A 21650-nucleotide genomic window follows, 5' to 3' on the forward strand; every position below is an offset into this window, starting at 1 on the left:
TATTGTAATATATGTGAATGGATGGATGTCTGTATGATTATGGTTTATTCTTAAGGGTCGTTAATTATATGGTGTTTTGGGTTTATGAATTGTTCTTAAAATTCTAGATGAAAATGTAAGCCATTTTGGGGCATAAGAATTTTTTGTAATTTAAGTTTCTGCATTAAATTATTCGAAAAAATTCTGTAAGGCCCGAGCCTCAGGTTCCGTGCCCCGAAGCCTGAGCCTCACCCAACCGCACCCCTGTGCCCCTACGCACCTCGCCCAGCCGCACGCCTGCGCCAGCTGCTGTCGCACCCAGTCATACGCCCTTGCGTGCCACACCCAGTCGCGCGCCCCTGCGTGCCGCACCCTGCCACGCGCCCCTGCGCATCTCGCCAGCGCACCCAACAGCTCCTCGTGCGCCCCAGCCGCACCTTCTTGCTGCTTGCCGCATGCCCCATGCCGAGCCTATTTGTCGCCGCCAGCCGTAGGGTTTTTAATCCTAGAGTTTGCACATTGTTATTCATTTAAATTATGGGCCTAATTAATTTTAGCCCATAATTAAAATTGTTTTATTTTGAATTAATTGTATGAGCCTAATAACTTATCGGGCATTAAAGCCCAAGTTAATTATTCTTAAAATTTGTTTAAGATAATTAAAAGTTATTTTAATTCAAAATTAAATGGATAAGTGACTTAATGAATCAAGACTACTTATGAAGGCCCAAAGTTGAAGATAGAGATCTCTTTAAGTCTTATTTAGTTTCTTACATTTTTGTGTATATTCTTGCAAGTGTTGTAAATTTTTTAGAAATACTCAAGACACCCGGCCCACATTTATTTATATATTTAGTTAGTATTTATTTATTTAAATGTTTGAATGTGATTAAATTGTTTAATACTTTATCATGCATTTTTGACAGGCCATACATAGAACCCACACAGTATTTAAAATTGTGCATGCATCTCATATGAGTAGAAATATGCTTTAGGATTGTCCTATGTGATTATATACTTTATGTGATGGACCATATAATAATAAATCTAGTTTTAACTAGTTCAAGAGCGGAAATAGATTTTAAAAGTTGTTTAATTTCTAGTATTTAATAAAATTGTTTTATTAAAGAAATAAATGATATTCTTAGTAATTATAGAAAATTAAAATTGAATTAATTAGAGCATAGTTCTAAAATTTTCATTTTGTTTAATTTGATTAGTAATTATTAGAATATCATTTGGTAAAAATAGATCACTTTAATCTTACAATCAATTAAAAAGCATAAGATGTTTTTGTTAGGAACGAATTTCCTAATAAGCAGCGGAATGGTGGTGTGGTTAGCCCAGTGTACAACAAAAATTTTGTAACATATTTAAACTACATTTAAATATGCGGATTCATTAATATACATACATTAATCATAAGCAAGATAATAATAGACATCATACCTCTTGAAGCCTATCAAGTGTCATTGCTATCTTTTTGTATTTAGAACGATCTTTCTATCCAAGCCGCTCCCACGTACTCACACCAAGATCTTCCAAAGAGTTCTCTACACCTCAAGAAATGTGTGGGCACTTAGAGAATGAAGGATAGTTTATTTGTGATTCTACTTGATGTACTTAACACATGAGATCAAGAGAAAAGGCCTGAGAATTGGTTCTTTATTTTCAGGGAGAGAAAACTATTGTTCTATTTTTCACAGAGCGAATAGTCTGAGTTGTCTCACTTCTCTTAATATTTTTCTTAGTCATACTTAAAAGAAAATATTCAAATTTTAAAAAATAAATCTGTAACCATTTTACAATTTACTTTTTAATTAATTAATTATTCTATTAATGAAAAAATCCAAAAACCAAATTTTGAATTATCCATTACTTAATTAAATAAATAAATAAAAATGAAAATCTCATCTCTGAAAATTGCCCTACACGCCACTGTGTGTGCATGTGTAGCCTCCCTCATTTTAGGGATGTTTTTTTAATTTTTATTTAATTATTTATTCAAACTGTTTTGTGAGATAAGATCTAACAACCTCATAACTAATTCAAATTATGAATTCAAATTTAAATTAATTATCTTTTTAATTCATTACCAAATATAATTAATTATTTGAATAAATATTAATATTTTAAATTCAAATCCAATTTGAACTTATCAGATTATTATCTCTCATTCAAATAAAGATATTTAATCAATTCTACCAATTAATTAAATCCAAAATTTTCAAAAAATAAATATTTAATTTATTATAATTTCGAAAATTATAATTAATTAATTATTTAATTAAATTTCGAAATTACTTTAATTATTTAATATAATTTCGAAAATTATATAATAATTAAATATTAATTAATTTTGTTAACTACAACTAATTTGTAATTAATTAATTAATCACTATTATCATATAATTGCATATTTGGCCTGAAGAACAAATTTCTTCTTAAATATGTCTTTAAACTATTTTCCCTTCATATCAACTCTTATCTTGAACAATGTTGATAGAGCCGCTATGGGGACCTATGGACCTATAATTCCAAGCTCTAATAAATTTGAGATTATTAATTAAACTCTTTAATTAAATAATCTTAATTTATCAATCTCATGATTATTCTACTATAAATATGAGACTGCACTCTTGTACTTATAGACATTTCATTTACTGAGTACTTTATAATCATAAAGCGTCCATTGATATAATCATTGCATACAACTTGACCCTCCAATAATGGTTCATAATTAATCGGGAATAAAATTACCGTTTTACCCTTTTAATTATCTCTTGTTTCCTTAAGTGCCATTGACTCTACTAGTGAAGGTTAATTCATAACTAAATTATGAATTTGAGCACAATAACCTTTCAGTCCCAAAAGCCAACCCTTAAGAGAACCATCATTCAATCTCTTGCGAGAAGGCATAGAATCCATATCTGTATACTATGTCCCCAGCCATCTACATTAATGAGTTCCCAAAACAAAAGTTTCTAGCATGATCATTCTGACAGACCCTAACAAGTGAATCAAAGAACTCATATAACATAAACAAGAGTTCATAGTAACTTCAGGATTAAGATCTATTTGTATATGATCATCAATTGATATATTTAATTAATACTTCAAAACGGTATTTAACTAAGTATTAATAAACATATCTGGTCCAGTTCTATATATTCTCTAATATATAAAAAACCCCCACTAAAATGTCCTACCACACTAGTGATCCGGATCTAGATCACATGTATTCATAATACTAGTGGACCGTGCTTGTAGTAATTAATCTAAAGATTCCATAACTTTATTTTACTGCGAACTATTCAAGTTCATTTATCTCAACACACAATCCTCCCGTACCAATACACATTTGAGATCACATATATGAACTTAGGAATTTTCCTGATATTTACTTAATATTATCACAAAATAATATAGTCCATAAAATATATGCATAACAAATTCAATTCATTTATTTATTTCATAAAAACAATGTCTACTACATATGCTTTAAGGGCACATTTCCAACAATCTCCCACTTGGACTAAAGCAAATGATGCATCTCTCTCATTCCCATGTTTCGTACATGCTCCTTAAAAGATTTTATAGAAAGTCTTTGTGAAAGGATCTGCAAGATTATGCTCTGAAGCTATCTTCATAACTGCAACATCTCCTCGATGAATTATCTCTCTTAGCAAGTGATACTTCCTCTCGATGTGGTTTCCCCTCTTGTGACTCTATGGTTCCTTTGAGTTAGCTACTGCCCCACTGTTGTCACAGTATAGGACTAATGGCTTATCCACATCTGGTACAACTTCCAGATCAGAATAGAAATTTTTGAGCCACACAGCCTCCTTAGCTGCTTCACAAGCCGCTATATACTCGGCTTCCATGGTGGAGTCTGCAATGCTGGTTTGTTTAATACTTCGCCAGACTACCGCTCCTCCTCCAAGAGTAAACACTGATCCAGAAGTCGATTTCCGACTATCTCTGTCTGATTGAAAATCAGAATCAGTGTAACCAGTGGGGTTCAGGTCTCCACCTGAATATACAAGCATATAATCTCTAGTATTTCTAAGATACTTGAGAATATTCTTTACTGCAGTCCAATGACTCAATCCAGGATTGGATTGACAACGGCTGACTATCCCTACTGCATAACAAATGTCAGGTCTTGTACACAACATGGTGTACATTAGACTGCCTACTGTTGAGGCATAGGGATATTGTCTCATGTCTTCCTCTTCCTGAGGTGTTTTGGGACACTGCTCTTTGGAAAGGAATACTCCAGAACGGGTTGGCATATCACCCTTTTTGGAGTTTTGCATATTAAAGCGTTCTAGCACCTTATCGATATAAGTTGCTTGAGACAATGCCAAAGTTTTGTTCTGTCTATCTCTAAGAATCTTAATGCCCAGAACATACTTGGCTTCTCCCAAATCTTTCCTTTGGAATTGTTCAGCTAACCAGTTCTTTACTTTTGATAATGATGTTACGTTATTTCCAATCAGTAATATATCATCAACATAAAGAACGAGGAATACTACTACACCATCTTTGATTTATTTATAGACACAAGGTTCGTCAACGTTTTGTTCAAAACCAAACGTTTTAATTGTGTCATCAAATCTAAGATTCCAAGATCTAGAAGCTTGTTTGAGTCCATAAATGGATCTAAGAAGCTTGCAAACCTTTTGCTCTTGACCTTTTAACTCAAACCCTTCTGGTTGAGACATGTAAATAGTTTCGTCAAGGTAGCCATTCAGAAAAGCTGTTTTGACATCCATTTTCCAAATCTCATAATCCATGCACGCATCTATGGATAAGAGTACAGGAATGGATTTTAGCATGGCTACAGGAGAAAAAGTTTCTTCATAGTCAACCCCTTCTTTCTGTGTGTAACCTTTGGCTTCAAGCCTTGCTTTGAAAGTCTCTAATTTCCCATCCGTTCCTCGTTTCTTCTTGAATATCCACTTGCAACCAATGGGTTTGATATTCTCAGGTGGATCTTCAAGAACCTAGACAGAATTGGAATATATCGATTCCATTTCTAGGTTCATGGCATCTTGCCATTTTTCCTTGTCAGAATCATTCATCGCATCTCTAAATGTCAATGGATCATCTTTGTTTGTGTCAGACACAAGCATTTGAACTTCGTGTTCATAGCGTGTGGGTTGCTTGCTAACCCTCCCACTACGACGAGGTTCACTACTATTCTGACTAGAACTAGCAGTTTCCTCTTGCCGTTTTTCATTGGTTGTTGCTGGTGACTTTGCAACTTCATTTGAGACCATCTCCTCTAGAACAACCTTACTGCGAGGTTTGTGGTTATTCACATAGTCATGTTCAAGAAAAGTTGCATTTGTCGATACAAATGTTTTATTTTCTTTTGGACTATAGAAAATTCCACCTCTGGTCTCTTTGGAATAACCCACAAACACGCACACTTCAGAGCGTGATTCCAACTTCCCGGTCTTTCCTTTAAGCACGTGTGCAGGACACCCCCAAATTCGAAAATGGTGTAAACTAGGTTTATAACCATTCCATAATTCTATGGGAGTCTTTTGGAGAGACTTAGATGGAACAACATTTAATATGTATAGAGCACATTGAATCGCATAGCCCCATAATGATAGTGGTAATGATGAGAAACTCATCATTGATCTAACCATATCTAATAACGTTCTGTTTCGTCTTTCCGAAACACCCTTTTGCTGTGGCGGTCCAGGTGCTGTGAGTTGGGATTGAATGCCATGCTCACACAGATGGTCTTTGAATTCAAAATCCAAGTACTCTCCTCCTCGATCAGATCGAAGAGCTTTTAGTGACTTACCTAATTGCTTTTCAGCTTCTGCTTGAAATTCTTTGAACTTTCCAAAAGTTTCAGATTTTCTTTGCATTAAATATAGGTAACCATATCTTGAATAATTGTCAATAAAAGTGACGAAGTATTCATAACCTCCTCTTGCTTGTACATTAAGTGGACCGCAAACATCCGTATGTACTAGCTGAAGTGGTTCTGTGGCTCTTGAACCTTTGGCAGAGAAAGGTCTCTTGGTCATTTTGCCTTCTAGACAAGATTCACAAACAGGAAGAGATCCAATAGATAGTTCTCTTAAAGGACCATCCTTTATAAGCCTATCTATTCTGTCTAGACCAATATGGCCCAATCTCAAGTGCCACAGATATGTATCACTATCGGAATCAGTCTTTTGTCGTTTAATAGATCTTGGATTGGTTGTTTTAAATAATTCAGAATTATTAACAGATTTCTCTTTAGCTTGCAGTTTATAAAGCCCATCGATAGATTTTGCAGAACATATCTTAAAACCATATCTTGAAATAATAATCGAATTATTATTAAAAGATATTTTAAAATTTTGTTCATGCAACATAGAAACAGAAATTAAGTTTCTAGAAAATCCAGGAATATAATAAAAAATTTCTGAAACAAGAAATTTATTATTCTCAAATTCCAAACGGGCTGTTCCAACTGCTGCTGCAAAGACAATCTGACCACTGCCTACCCTCATAGTCACCTCTCCATCAGCAAGCTTCCTCGTTGAACTAAGAATCGGAAGAGAAAAGTAGACATGGTTAGTGGCTCCTGAATCTACTATCCAGGATGAGGAATTATCTTCCACTAAACAAGCTTCTAACACAAGTAAATCAAATTTACCTGTATTTTTCTTTTTGAGGTCAGCGAGATACTTTGAACAGTTTCTCATCCAGTAACCATTTTCTCCACAATGAAAGCAAGTCCCTTTTGGGGTCTTCCTTTTGGAGGTTTTAGTGTTCTTGTTCTCTTTGCTTTTGGATGACTTTTTAGGCTTCTCACATATTAATGCAATGTTCAAGTTTGATTTCCATTTCATGTAGTTTTCACCAGTCAACTTTTCATTAGCAAGTAAAGAAGATACAAGATTTGAGCTAAACATAATTGCTGAAAATAAATAAATAAACAAAATGAATCTATGCATATAATAAATATCAGTTATTTTCGGAATAGTAAACGTGGTGCATGAATGCAACAAAAAACACACACAAAATAATTACTAATTCCACGATTAATTAATTTGAACATTAATGGACCAGCCTTAGGGCAGGTCACACTAATTCCAAATTAATTTTGAGACAAGCTCTCAAATTTATAAGTTAAAACTTAAATCAATATTTCTTTTTTTACTTATAAACAACCGCTTGTTTGGTCAAGAATATAGTAGTCTGCTCGAAAGCCTAATGTACCTTGTGAGTGTAACCCATTATTTTAGATCAATGACTTAACTCAAGAGTGTGCCTTAGGGTCAGTCAAACTTGAAATAAATCATTAAATCCTATTCTTGGAAAAGAAGTTTTCCTTGAGAATAACATAGTCGGAAGCCTTCCTTAGGGGGACACAAGCAATGGTGTCGCGAGGCCCTTTCCATGTTACCTCGGTGCTAACTAATAATGGAGACCATGGGACTTATTGTCATAACTCCCTCTCCCACTCGCTATTATAGAACATGTGTTTTCTCAAAACATCCTATGCTTTTTAATTGGTTGTAAAAATAAAGTGATCTATTTTTACCAAATGATATTCTAATAATTACTAATCAAATTAAGCAAAATTAAAATTATAGAACTATGCCCTAATTAGTTCAATTTTATTTTGCTATAATTACGAAGAATATCATTTATAATTTAATAATTTTTTTTATTAAATACTAGAAATTAAACAACTTTTAAAATCTATTTCCGCTCTTGAACTAGTTAAAAACTAGATTTATTATTATATGGACCAGCATATAATCACATAGGACAATCCTAAGGCATGTTTCTACTCATATGAGATGCATGCACAATTTTAAATACTATGTGGGTTATATGTATGGCATGTCAAAAAATGCATGATAAAGTATTAAACAATTTAATCACATTCAAACATTTAAATAAATAAATACTAGCTAAATAAATAAATAAAAGCGGGCCGGGTGTCTTGGGTATTTCTAGAAAAATTACAACACTTGCAAAAATATACACAAAAATGTAAGAAACTAAATAAGACCTAAATAGATCTCTATCTATTACTTAGGGGCTTCACAAGCAGTCTTGATCCATTAAGTCACTTATCCATTTAATTTTGAATTAAAATAACTTTTAATTATCTTAAACAAATTTTAAGAATAATTAACTTGGGTTTAATGCTCGATAAGTTATTAGGCCCAGATTTGAATTTGGGCTCATACAATTAATTCAAAATAAAACAATTTTTAATTATGGGTTAATTTAATTAAGCCCATAATTTAAATGGACAATTTTTTTTTGGATGCAAGCCCTAGGTTTTAAAATTCTAGGGGCGGCTGCATATGGTGGCTCGGCATGGGGCATGCGGTTGGGGTGCACATGCTGCTGTTGGATGCGGCACACAGGGGCGCACGGCTGGGAGCAGCAGCAGCTGGCGCTGGGGCACGCAGTAGTCTGGCTGGGTGAGGCTTGGGCTTCGGGCCTTACAGAAATTTTCAAATAATTTTAACACAGAAAATTAAAATTACAAAAATTCCTATGCCCCAAAATGGCTTACATTTTTCATCTAGAATTTTAAGAACATTTCCTAAACCCAAAACACCATATAATTAACGACCCTTAAGAATAAACTATTATCATACATACATCCATCCATTCACATATATTACAATAACGTAAGAATGCATATTATGCCCACACAGTAATTAATGTATGCAGAGATTAATGACCGCTCTGGTACCAATTGTTAGGAACGAGTTTCCTAATACGCAGCGGAATGGTGGTGTGGTTGGCCCAGTGTACAACAAAAATTTTGTAACATAATAAAATCACCTTTAAATATGCGGATCCATTAATATACATACATTAATCATAAGCAAGATAATAATAGAAATCATACCTCTTGAAGCTTATCAAGTGTCATTGCTATCTTTCGTATTTAGAACGATCTTCCTATCCAAGCCGCTCCCACGTACTCACACCAAGATCTTCCAAAGCGTTCTCTACACCTCAAGAAATGTGTGGGCACTTAGAGAATGAAGGATAGTTTATTTGTGATTCTACTTGATGTACTCAACACATGAGATCAAGAGATTAGACCTGAGAATTGGTTCTTTATTTTCAGGGAGAGAAAACTATTGTTCTATTTTTCACAGAGCGAATAGTCTGAGTTGTCTCACTTCTCTGAATATTTTTCTGATTAGTCATACTTAAAATAAAATATTCAAATTTTAAAAAATAAATCTGTAACCATTTTACAATTTACTTTTTAATTAATTAATTATTCTATTAATGAAAAAAAATCCAAAAACCAATGATTGAATTATCCATTAATTAATTAATTAAATAAATAAAAATGAAAATCTCATCCCTGAAAATTGCCCTACACGCCACTGTGTGTGCACGTGTAGCCTCCCTCATTTTAGGGATGTTGTTTTTTCAATTTTTATTTAATTATTTATTCAAACTGTTTTGTCAGATAAGATCTAACAACCTGATAACTAATTCAATTTTTGAATTCAAATTTAAATTAATTATCTTTTTAATTAATTATCAAATATAATTAATTATTTGAATAAATATTAATCTTTTAAATTCAAATCCAATTTGAACTTATCAGATTATTATCTCCCACTCAAATAAAGATATTTAATTAATTCTACCAATTAATTAAATCCAAAATTTTTGAAAAATAAATATTTAATTTATTATAATTTCGAAAATTATAATTAATTAATTAAATTTCGAAATTACTTTAATTATTTAATATAATTTCGAAAATTATACAAAAATTAAATATTAAATAATTTTGTTAACTACAACTAATTTGTAATTAATTAATTAATCATTATTATCATATAATTGCATATTTGACCTGAAGAACAAATTTCTTCTTAAATATGTCTTTAAACTATTTTCCCTTCATATCAATTCTTACCTGAATAGTGTTGATAGAGCCGCTATGGGGACCTATAATTCCAAGCTCCAATAAATTTGAGATTATTAATTAAACTCTTTAATTAAATAATCTTAATTTATCAATCTCATGATTATTCCACTATAAATATGAGACTACACTCTTGTAATTATAGACATTTCATTTACTGAGTACTTTATAATAATAAAGCGTCCATTGATATAATCATTGCATACAACTTGACCCTCTAATAATGGTTCATAATTAATCGGGAATAAAATTACCGTTTTACCCTTTTAATTATCTCTTGTTTCCTTAAGTACCATTGACTCTACTAGTGAAGGTTAATTCATAACTAAATTATGAATTTGAGCTCAATAACCTTTTAGTCCCAAAAGTCAACCCTTAAGAGAACCATCATTCAATCTCTTGCGAGAAGGCATAGATTCCATATCTGTATACTATGTCCCCAGCCATCTACATTAATGAGTTCCCAAAACAAAAGTTTCTAGCCTGATCATTCTGACAGACCCTAACAAGTGAATCAAAGAACTCATATAACATAAACAGGAGTTCATAGTAACTTCAGGATTAAGATCTATTTGTATATGATCATCAGTTGATATATTTAATTAATACTTCGAAACGGTATTTAACTAAGTATTAATAAACATATCTGGTCCAGTTCTATATATTCTCTAATATATAAAGCACCTCCACTAAAGTGTCTTACCACACTAGTGATCCGGATCTAGATCACATGTATTCATAATACTAGTGGACTGTGCTTGCAGTAATTAATCTAACGATTCCATAACTTTATTTTACTGCGAACTATTCAAGTTCATTTATCTCCAACACAATCCTCCCGTACCAATACGCGTTTGAGATAACATATATGAACTTAGGAATTTTCCTGATATTTACTTAATATTATCACAGAATAATATAGTCCATAAAATATATGCATAACAAATTTAATTCTTTTATTTATTTCATAAAAACAATGTCTACTACATATGCTTTCAGGGCACATTTCCAACAGTTTTGAGAAAACACATATTCTAAAATAGTCAGTGGGAGGGGGAGTTATGACAATAAGTCTCATGGTCTCCATTATTAGCTGGCACCGAGGTAGCATGGAGAGGGCCTCGCAGTACCATTGCTTGTGTTTCCCTTAAGGATGGCTTCCGAATGTGTTATTCTCAAGGAAAACTTCGTTTTCAAGAATAGGATTTAATGATGTATTTCAAGTTTGATTGACTCTAAGGCACACTCTTGAGTTAAGTCATTGATCTAAAATAATGGGTTACACTCACAAGGTACATTAGGCTTTCGAGTGAACTAGTGTATTCTTGACAAAACAAGCGGTTGTTTATAAGTCAAAAAAAAAGTTATTGATTTAAGTTTTCACTTATAAATTTGAGAACTTGTCTCGAAATTAATTTGGAATTAGTCTGGTCTACCCTAAGACTGATCCATTAATGTTCAAATTAATTAATCGTGGAATTAGTAATTATTTTTTATGTGTTATTTAATTGTTGCATTCATGCATCACGTTTACTATTCTGAAAATTACTGATATTTATTATATGCATAAATTTATTTTAGTTTATTTATTTATTCCCAGCAAATATGTCTATTGGTGAATTACACCTTTCTCAAATCCTTGGTTTTTGAACCTGAAAACATGCAACAATGGTTTCGAGGCATGTTGACCATTTTTTCTTATAAGAAGTTGATGTCAACTGTCTATAACAAACCTCCAACGGAACCACCTTTGGCTACTAGCTATAAAGGAGAAGAAAAATATGCAAATTGGATGAAATCTGATCAGTTGGCACGTTATTGCATGCTTTCAACCATGCCTGATGAATTAAAAGAAAAATATATACACTATACCTCAGCACATGAGATGTGGCGAGCAATGACAGAGGAAGTCTTTGCTGAGTGTTATCGTCTATATCAAACAAAAAAGGTAAATAAGATTTACATATATTTTTTCAACTTTGAATAGCATATTCAAATTTTTGGATAGTAGATTCAAAAATATATGCCACTAATCTATTTTTCTTTTTGTTTTTCCTTTTGTAGAATCAGAACCCTGAAAAGGAGGAAGAGACTGATGAGGATTTTGATAGCAAGTAAAGCTGGAGGAGTTTGAGAGTGGTTTTATTTAGAAATTTTATTGTTAGATGAACAATTTAAATTTTTATTTTGTTTTTAGAAATTCTAGATTTATTTGAACAAAGAAAACTACAGTCTAGAAATTTAGTTTACTATTAGTAATTTTGATTATTAATGTTTGGAAACTTATTTCTATTTTTGCATAACATATATTTCTTTTATTAATAAAGTGGTTATTATTTAAAGAAATTATCTATTTACTTGTTATGAAAATGATTTGGGATAAACAAAATTTACATACTTATAATGAATGATAATTTTTTTATAATTCTTAATTATTTAAAACAGCTAATCCTAGATCTATTAATTCAACGACAAAAGACTGATTCCGATAGTGAAACATATCTGTGGCACTTGAGATTGGGTCGTATTGGTCTAGATAGAATAAATAGGCTTGTAAAGGATGGTCACATAAGAGAACTATCTATTGGATCTCTCCCTGTTTGTGAATCCTATCTAGAAGGCAAGATGACCGAGAGACCTTTCTCTGCTAAAGGTTCAAGAGCCACTGAACCACTTCAGCTTGTACATACGGATGTTTGCGGTCCACTTAATGTACAAGAAAGATGAGGTTATGAATACTTCATCATTTTTATTGACGATTATTCAAGAAATGGTTACCTACACTTAATGCAAAGAAAATTTGAAACTTTTGGAAAGTTCAAAGAATTTCAAGCAGAGGCTGAAAATCAATTAGGTAAATCACTAAAAGTTCTTCGATTTGATCGAGGAGGAGAGTACTTAGATTTTGAATTTGAGGACCATCTACGTGAGCATGGCATTCAATCCCAACTCACAGCACCTGGAATGCCACAGCAAAATGGTGCTTCAAAAAGACGAAACAGAACGTTATTAGATATGGTTAGATCAATGATGAGTTTTTCATCATTACCACTGTCATTCTGGGGCTATGCGATTCAATGTGCTCTATACATATTGAATGTTGTTCTATCTAAATCTATCCAAATGACACCCATGAAATTATGGAATGGTTGTAAACCTAGTTTACATCACTTTCGAATTTGGGGGTGTCCTGCACAGGTACTTAAAGGAAAGACCGGGAAGTTGGAATCACACTCTGAAGTGTGCATGTTTTTGGGATATTCCAAAGAGACTAGAGGTGGAATTTTCTATAGTCCAAAAGAAAATAAAACATTTGTATCGATAAATGCATTTTTTCTTGAACATGACTACGTTAATAACCACAAACCTCACAGTAAGGTTGTACTGGAGGAGATGGTCTCGAATGAAGTTGTAAAGTTACCAGCAACAACCAATGAAAAACGGCAAGAGGAAACTGCTCGTTCTAGTCAGAATTGTAGAGAGCCTCGTCGTAGTGGGAGGGTTAGTAAGCAACACACGCTATGAACACGAAGTTCAAATGCTTGTGTCTGACACAAACAAAGAAAATACATTAACATTTAAAGATGCAATGAATGATTCTGACAATAACAAATGGCAAAGAAGCCATGAACCAAGAAATGGAATCAATGTATTCCATTTCTGTCTAGTTTCTTGAAGATCCACCTGAGAATATCAAACCCATTGGTTGCAAGTGGATATTCAAGAAGAAAATAGGAACGGATGGGAAAGTAGAGACTTTCTGTAGAGTCTAAGAACTTTACTTAGCTAGTTAGATAGTAGTATTATAGTATTTATGTAACTGTGGATTTTTGGTTCAAACCGGGAATTATTTGGACACTCATAGTAGTACTTGTAGATTTTCTAAGTTTAACCTATAGTTTAAGAATATTAATGTTAACCTAAGGTTTGATTATATGACTGATATTAAGGATAATATTTATTATACTATAAGGTTTAGATAAGGACCAATAGGATTTTAAGCACATGTTATGTATGGATGATTAAGGATTAAGTATTTTGATGATTAAATTTAATAATGGTAAAAGTTTGAATGCTATAAGGTCAGTCAGCAGCTTTGAATACGTTGAGGGCTTAGTCAAGGATGTTTACTCCATTCAAACTTAGCTAAAAATGCGTAATTTTGTGTTTAATTAATCAGCGTGTGCCGATATATCGCAGCTATAGGGGGCGATATATCGCAGCACGTAGATACGGAAAACACGAGACGATGCACGACAGCCTCGGGCATACTGGCCCAGGCGATATATCGCCTACAGGGGGCGATATATCGCCTACAGGGGGCGATATATCGCGTCCTTCAGTATATTTCAAAAGTTTTTGAATTTTTTTTCCTTTCAGCCATTCAACCTCTTGATAAGTCCAGCATCTTTTGAACGAGTCTCCAGCCTCTGCTGAACAATTATTCAAATTATTTTCACCTAAAAAGCTATTATTTTTATTCAAGTAAAATTAAGATCCTTTCATTCCTAAACTCTATAAATAGGACCTAGTACCCAGCCATTATTCACCTTTTACTCTAAGTTCAGAGGCTGCAAGTGCTAGGAGAGTGTGAGAGTTAAACACTTGGGTGGGGAAATCATAAGCTTATCAAACACTTGGGGAAGTAAGGTTTCATAGTATTTCGGTTCGAGGTTTAGATTGGTCTACAAGTTTTCAAGGTAATTCCACACTCTAGTTCATTGGTTTTATGTTATTTTCTTTCTCATAGTCTTCTACTCAGTCTTCTAACCTCATTCTTATTTTAGTTAGGAAATCTAAGAACTTGCTCATAAGTTTTTGGTAAGTATGTTTCTCAAAGGTTTAGTCATTCCATTCCTTCCATTCTTTTCATTACTTTTTCTTCAATCTACTCACCCTGTTACTACATGGTTTTAGGAGTGTATTAAAAGTCCCAACGCTGTCCTCTCTTATCCTGGTAACTTTGGTAAGGAAAATATGATAGAAATTCATATGTTATATGTTCTATATGTTATCTTATGTTTCTTATGTTATGATAAGTGTTATCATATATATGTTTGTAGGCTTGGGCATATGACCCATATGACTAACAAGACCCCAAATAGATTATGGGCATATGACCTACTTAGCTAGTAGGACCCCACTAATCTCATGGGCATATGACTTGTTTAGTCTATGGGACCCCAAGTAATAATGGCCATTATAGTATGTGTATGTAATAAGTGTTATGTTATGTCTTTATGCTTATTATGAAATTTATGTATATGAAGTATGTGTTAGATTTTCCTTGCTGGGCATTAGGCTCATTCATTTTTGTTTAAATGTGCAGGAAAATAGCTATTAGTGGCGGTAAGGTTCGTGGATGCTTGGAGATTGTGTATCGATGGTGAATGAATTCAAGGAGTCGAGAGTTCGATTTCGAGGATGTAGTCTTTTATTTATGGGTTTATGTGTAATTTTTCCGCACTTTCTATGTAACTCCTTTATTTTAAATTATGTTTTTTTTTTAAAGACAATGGGATCCCATATCCTACTTATTTTATGAAAGTAACTCTTATTTCTACAAGTTTCCAATAAAGTTATGGTATTTTCGCAAATGTAAGTTTTATTAAGGATTTTTATGTATAGTTTCGTTAATGGTCCAAAAGTCTATAGTAGTGGGTCATTACACTTTCAAAGCAAGGCTTGTAGCCAAAGGTTACACACAAAAAGAAGGCGTTGACTATGAAGAAACATTTTCTCTTGTAGCCATGCTAAAATCCATTCATATACTCTTGTCCATTGCTGTGTGCATGGATTATGAGATTTGGCAAATGGATGTCAAAACAACTTTTCTGAATGGCTACCTTGACGAAACCATTTACACGTCTCAACCAGAAGGATTCAAATTAAAAGGTTAAGAGCAAAAAGTTTGCAAGCTTCTTAGGTCCATCAATGGACTCAAACAAGCTTCTAGATCTTGGAATCCTAGATTTGATGACACAATTAAAACGTTTGATTTTGAACGAAACGTTGATGAACCTTGTGTCTATAAAAAAATAAAAAATGGTGTAGTAGTATCCCTCATTCTTTATGTTGATGATATAATACTGATTGGAAATGACGTAACATCATTATCAAAGGTAAAGAACTGGTTAGTTGAATAATTCCAAATGAAAGATTTGGGAGATGCCAAGTATGTTCTGGGCATTAAGATTCTTAGAGATGGACGGAACAAGACTTCGGCACTGTCTCAAGCAACTTATATTGATAAGGTGCTACAACGCTTTAATATGCAAAACTCCAAAAAGGGTGATATGTCAACCCGTTCTGGAGTATTCCTTTCCAAGGAGCAGTGTCCCAAACACCTCAGGAAGAGGAAGATATGAAACAGTATCCCTATGTCTTAGTGGCAGGCAGTCTAATGTACGTCATGTTGTGTACAAGACCTGACATTTGTTATGCAGTAGGGGTAGTTAGCCGTTATCAATCCAATCATGGATTGAGTCATTGGATTGCAGTGAATAATATTCTCAAGTATCGTAGAAATACTAGAGATTATATGCTTATATATTCAGGTGGAGACCTGAACCCCACTGGTTACACTGATTCTGATTTTCAATAAGACAGACAGTCGGAAATCGACTTCTGGATCAGTGTTTACTCTTGGAGGAGGAGCAGTAGTCTGGCGAAGTATTAAACAAACCAGCATTGCACACTCCACCATGGAAGCCGAGTATATAGTAGCTTGTGAAGCAGCTAAGGAGGTTGTGTGGCTCAAAAAGTTTTATTTCGATCTGGAAGTAGTGCTAGATGTGGATAAGCCACTAGTCCTATACTATGACAATAGTGGGGCAGTAGCTAACTCAAAGGAACCACTGAGTTACAAGAGGGGAAAGCACATCGAGAGGAAGTATCACTTGCTTAGAGAGATAGTTCTAAGAGGAGATGTTGCAGTTATGAAGATAGCTTCAAAGCATAATCTTGCAGATCCTTTCACAAAGATTTTATCCATAAAATCTTTTAAGAAACATGGGAATAAAAGAGACGTCTCATTTGATTTAGGGCAAGTGGGAGATTGTTGGGGATTGTGCCCTGAAAGTATATGTATTAGACATTGTTTTATGAAATAAATAAATAAATTGAATTTTTTATGCATATATTTTATGGACTATATTATTTTGTGATAATATTATGTAAATATCAGAAAAATTCCTAAGTTCATATATGTGATCTCAACACACATATTGGTACGAGAGGATTGTATTTGAGATAAATGAACTTGAATAGTTCGCAGTAAAATAAGGTTATGGAATCTTTAGATTAATTACTGCAAGTATGGTCCACTAGTATTATGAATATATGTGATCTAGATCCGGATCACTAGTGTAGTAAGACACTTTAGTGGAGGTACTTTATATATTAGAGAATATATAAACTAGACCAGATATGTTTATTAATACCGTTTCGAAGTATTAATTAAATATATCAATTGATGATCATATACAAATAGATATTAATCTTGAAGTTAATATGAACTCCTGTTTATGTTATATGAGTTCTTTGATTTACTCGTTAGGGTCTGTCAGAATGATCAGACTATAAACTTTTGTTTTGGGAACTCATTAATGTAAATGGTTGGGGATATAGTATACAGATATGGAATCTATGTCTTCTCGCAAGAGATTGAATATTGGTTCTCTTAAGGGTTGACTTTTGAAACTGAAAGGTTATTGAGCTCAAATTCATAATTTAGTTGTGAATTAACTTTCAATAGTAAAGTCAATGGTACTTAAGAAAACAAGAGATAATTAAAAGGTTAAAATAGTAATTTTATTCCTGATTAATTATGAATCATTATTAGAGTGTTAATTTGTATGCAATGATTATATCAATGAACACTTTATCATTATAAAGTACTCAGTAAATGAAATATCTATAATTACAAGAATGTAATCTCATATTTATAGTGGAGTAATCATGAGATTAATAAATTAAGATTATTTAATTAAATAGTTTAATTAATAATCTCAAATTTATTGGAGCTTGGAATTATAGGTCCATAGGTCCCCACAGTGGCTCTATCAACACTATTCAAAGTAAGAGTTGATATAAAGAGAAAAATAGTTAAAAGTCATATTTAAGAAAAAAATTGTTCTTCGGGCCAAATATGCAATTATATGTTAATAGTGATTAATTAATTAATTACTAATTAGTTGTGATTAACAAAATTAATTCATATTTAATTATTGTATAATTTTTGAAATTATATTAAATAATTAAATTAATTTCCAAATTAAATTAAATAATTAATTAATTATAATTTTTGAAATTATAATAAATTAAATATCTAATTTTTAAAATTATATTGGTTTTAATTAATTAGTAGAATTAATTAAATAATAATCTAAGTTTAAATTGGATTTGAATTTAAAATATTGATATTTATTCAAATAATTAATTATATTTAATAATTAGTTAAAAATATATTTAATTTAAATTTGAATTAGATATCAGACTGTTAGATTTTTATCTAACAAATTTTTTTTAATAAATAATTAAATAAAAATAGAAAAATTAAATATTCCTAAAAATTAGGGTGGTACACAACCACGCATAGTACGTGTACTGCATATTTTCAGGTACAGATTTTTCAATTTTATTTAATTAATAAATAATTCAAAAATTAATTTTTGGATATTTTCATTAATAAGATAATTAATTAATTAAAAGATAAATGGTTAGTTAGTTACAGATTTAATTTTTAAATTTGAATATTTTCTTTTTAAGTAAGACTTATCAAAAAATATACAGATAATTTATCTCAGTCATTAACTCTGTGAAAAATAGAACGATACTTTTGTAACCAATTCTCAAATCTATTATCTTGATCTCATGTGTTGAGTACATAAAGTATAATCATAAATAAATTATCATTTATTCTCTAAGTGCCCACACACTTCTTGATGTGTAGAGAACGTTGTGGAAGATCTTCAAGCCTATTATCTTGATCTCATGTGTTGAGTACATAAAGTAGAATCATAAATAAACTATCATTTATTCTCTAAGTGCCCACAAGATCGTTCTTATTACGAAAAGATAGAATGACACTTAATAGACTTCAAGAGGTATGATTTCTATTCTTATATTGCTTATGATTAATGTATGTATATTAATGGATCCGCATATTTAAAAATAATTTAAATATGTTAAAAAAAAATTGTTGTACACTAGGTCAACCCCACCACCATTCTGCTGCGTATTAGGAAACTCGTTCCTAACATGCTGTACAAAACCTGATTCAGTATGAGACAGCACTTTGAACAATACTCATTTATTATTTCCTCAATTCCCACTTCCAATAAAAGGTTGCAAAATAAATATATAAAAAGTGAGGTAGAGAAATTAAGGATGTGAGATAGTACCTTGCCTACTACCTCAAAAAGGAATAAACAATCAAATTGTTTTGTAGTCACCTGCTTATTATATAGTAGTCACTTGCTTCTTCATATATGGGCATATACTATATAGTAGTCAATAAACAATCAAATTCAGTCATATATGAAAGCTCTCATGCCAAACTAGGCATGAGTTATAATTCTAAAATGCAGCATCTATGACTGCTAACACACCCAAGGATAAAACATTAAGCAGGTAGGTCAAAGTGCAAGCACATGACTGAAGCTGTCAGAGCATGAACAAGAGTGTTTAACCGTTTAAGCATAAATTGCCTTTTATGTATTTCCTATCTAGACATGATTGTACAGACTTGCGTTTTATGCATTCCCTATCTTGTTGTTTGTACATGAGCAGGAGGGTGGCTTAGCCAAAAATATTATTTCATTCTTTGCGCTTCTGCATTTAACATGATTGTACAAAATTGCATTTTAGTATTCCTTATCCTTTCTAGTGAATAAACAAAAACGGTGATCAAACCTATATACCACCAAAGTTTTTATATAAAACTAGAACATCGATATGAAATTCTGTATAAATCTAATATCAGATATTAGAGACTAATATTAATACCAAACAACTAAATTAGTAATTAATAGAAGTTTGCAAATGATAGTCAAGTTAGCTTAACGCATTTATTCATGGTAAAAATGATATTATAATAATGCATAAATATAAGGAGGTGATACATAGTGTTGTCATCCACATAGAACGTGGAAAAAGCAAAAAGTATAAAGGCATTAATGCTTCTTAAATGGATAATCTTTATGTATCAGTTTCTTTAAATAAAATTATCTTTTTTATTTATCAGCAAAAAAAAATGTGTTAGTTTGAAAAGCCATCTAAAACTTACCATCTTTAGGTCCACATAGCATTATATTATATTAATTAAACATAGCAAAAGAACATGCCATATTTGATTCAATACCTTGCATGCAATTGAGATAATCGAGATCTTCATCATCGTTCGCGGTAGAGCTCTTTAAAGATTTTAAATTATTAGATGCTTGTCCAAGTTTACCTTAAAATAGGAAGCTATGTCAACATCCAACTCATTTTTATAAGGCAACTCAACAGATATGCAAAGTGAAAGTTATATAAGCAGTAACATAGTCCATCATAGAGTTGGAGACAGAAAACGTACAAAAGAACAAATAATGACAACAAGTACCAATCATTTACAATCTTCCTTATAAAAAATAACAATGGCAGAAGGAGCTCATCAAAGAGCGCAAACTATTTTGAAAAAGAATATTGCAGAACATATGTATACATGTAATTTATTCTTTTGCTCTATAATTGTGTATTTGAAAATTTGAAATTTTCTGACAGTCCAAAACATTACATTTAAAATACAAGAAATAGAAGTAGCAAGCATGACAAGAGTCTTCAAACATAAAGCCCATTCTATTAATATGTGATGTTTAATCAGCACAACAACAAAAAATCCATATACAGATCATACGTACCATCCCTGGCTTGAAGAATAGATGGATTTTTTAAGTAAAACCTAAAATAACAAAGGAAAATGAAGTCAGCAAAGATGTGACAATGTTAACAAAACCAAGTATGCGCATATCCATTTTCACATTAATTAAAGCATAACAGACAAGAAACACGGAAGGATTTTAGTACCTCTGTTATTAAAATAAGTGTCAATTAATACAAATTTACCTTGAAGAGAATGGCAGCACCACCCATGCCTGAGAACTTCACCAGCTCAAGAGCCTTCGCCGTTGCCTTCGCCATCGTCGTTGCCAGCTGGAGCCTTCATCGTCCATGGTGGAGGCTAGAAAAATCCTCCAAACTCACAGCGGCGACGGAACTTCAGTGAGCCAGTCGCGACGACGGAGGCCGGCGAATGCGGAGGCGAGCTTCACGGGTTGGGGGTTTCGGAGGCCAAGGAAGCTCTTGGTGGGGTGCGTGTCATTGGGTGGTGGCCGGAGATGGCTCATCTGGTCTGGGCGACTGAGATGCGAGAGATGGAAAGCAAGAGTCGTATCGGGCTGGGAAGAAGAAAGAGGAGAGAAAGGGCATTCTAGGAATTCATTTAGGATACTGATACAATTTTCTTATTTAATTAAATAAAATCTGATATTTAATATATTAATCCGATTATTCATCAATTATTTTATTAGTTACTCTCTTTGTTAATTTTTTTTGAAAGAGACTCTCTTTGTTAATTTACCACTTAATTACTAGAATAAACTTTTTTTTAAGTTAAACAAATATTTACCTAAATGTGCCACAAAACAATATTTATCTAAATTATTTTTAAATCCCAAAAAATAAT

At 32.3% G+C, this 21650-nt stretch overlaps 1 long non-coding RNA gene across 1 annotated transcript; it reads right to left on the minus strand.

Annotated features, from left to right (window-relative positions):
* Positions 1 to 18937: 18937 nt before the first annotated feature.
* LOC133822233 (uncharacterized) lies at positions 18938 to 21423 on the minus strand. The gene is made up of 3 exons (XR_009887816.1): positions 21032 to 21423; positions 20827 to 20867; positions 18938 to 20378 (listed from the first exon to the last, which is right to left on the minus strand). It is a non-coding gene; the product is annotated as an uncharacterized LOC133822233 (long non-coding RNA).
* Positions 21424 to 21650: the final 227 nt, after the last annotated feature.

The sequence above is a fragment of the Humulus lupulus genome, chromosome 3 (genome assembly GCF_963169125.1).
Source record: "Humulus lupulus chromosome 3, drHumLupu1.1, whole genome shotgun sequence".
Classification (NCBI taxonomy): domain Eukaryota; kingdom Viridiplantae; phylum Streptophyta; class Magnoliopsida; order Rosales; family Cannabaceae; genus Humulus; species Humulus lupulus.